The sequence below is a fragment of the Palaemon carinicauda genome, chromosome 23 (assembly GCF_036898095.1).
Source record: "Palaemon carinicauda isolate YSFRI2023 chromosome 23, ASM3689809v2, whole genome shotgun sequence".
Lineage (NCBI taxonomy): Eukaryota > Metazoa > Arthropoda > Malacostraca > Decapoda > Palaemonidae > Palaemon > Palaemon carinicauda.
This window is the reverse complement of record NC_090747.1, coordinates 74,266,821-74,268,490: the sequence shown is the minus strand read 5'-3', so window position 1 is coordinate 74,268,490 and position 1,670 is coordinate 74,266,821.

Genomic DNA, 1,670 nt, shown 5'->3' with positions numbered 1-1,670 from the left:
ATACAGAGAATTGATAATGCTTTTACTCAATAGTCATCAGCAAACATTAAAAATTCGAAAAAATACATATTCAGTAGTATCATTACAATATTTTTTTTCTCCGAAACTCAATTATAAGAAACAGCACATTAAAGTAATTTTAGATAAGTATTTTGAAAATTTAATCTATTCAGATATCAGTCTTATCATATACCAAAAACCAATTTTGCAAACAAAATTTCCTCTTTAAGATATCAGCTAAGTTATCAAGGCTAAGTAGATTAGGGACAGCCAGCGTTATGAATTTACCTAGACCGAGCTGCAGGTAATTACATAACGGAGGGGGAATTGGAACGTACCTCGTATGTAGTTGGTTGCAGAAATTTCGTAGTTGTAAATCATTAAATATCCGGAGGTTGGGAGACAGTTTGGGACCAACATTCGACTCTTGTTTGTGCAACTAAATTAATCAGTTTATTCTTAGAATTAATGACAGATATAACGTACTTTTATTTTTTTAATACAGAGGCCTTTGTACCAAGGGAAATGAAATAAAAAATGACAATGAACACTGGTGTCTGAAGATACTTCCGAAGTTAGCCACTAGAGGGATTGAAACATCTATTTTGCTTAGACCGATATGGAAAATAATACTTGCAATCTGTTTTCCCTTGGTGGTGATTTAATGTGGAGTTGAAGCATTTGAGACGCATTTAAGTTCTACTACAGGTTACGAATACTCCAGAGCTTATTGAGTATTTCCAAGTTGTAAAAATATTGACAGATTTTAGACTGTCACCACCCTTTGTTGCTGCTGGTAAGATCTTGTCCTCTGAACCACATAAAAATAGTAGCTAAATGAATAAATTAAAATGGCAGAACGGATTACGTTTTCACTCTAATGAACAAATCTCTCTCCCACACACACACTGGATCGGAATTGAAAAGTCTTGGACTATTTTTTACGCACTGAATTATGTACATGTCAGTTAATCGAAATTTGTACATGTGCGTTAATCGAATTGTAAGGGTCACAACCAGTTGTAAACAAAATTAGGAAAATTATTGGTTTAAGAGGTGCAAAATGTATATATTATACACATATAGATAATATATACATATATATATATATATATATAAATATATATATACATATATATGTATATGTATATATATATGTATATATATATGTCTGTGTGTGTGTGTTTGTGTGTGTAAACCAGTTGTAAAACATTCAGGAAAATCATTAGTTTGAAGGTGCAAAATATATTATTCATCCATACACATTTATATACATACTGTATGAATATATATATATATATATATATATATATATATAAATATATATACATATATATATATATAATCTTAACTTTATATAAGATTCGTGTCTCTCTCCTTTGAAAGATAGTGACAGCAGATGGGTACAGACTGACGCTGGGATCTACCTACGGACCAATCATTAGCAAAGTGCTATACATATTCATAAGCAAAACCTATTGTAAAACATGGAAGCTAGTGCTTATTATACTTTATCTTCATCCATTCTCTTATCATGTAGTCCATCATTTCAGCTTCCATATCATCTGTAGCAAGAGATACAGGAAAAAGACAGTAAGAAAAAGAAGAAAGTAGAATCCTTCACAAGAAATAAGTCCTGGGAGATTTATCCCACTTTTGTTGTAAGGAGA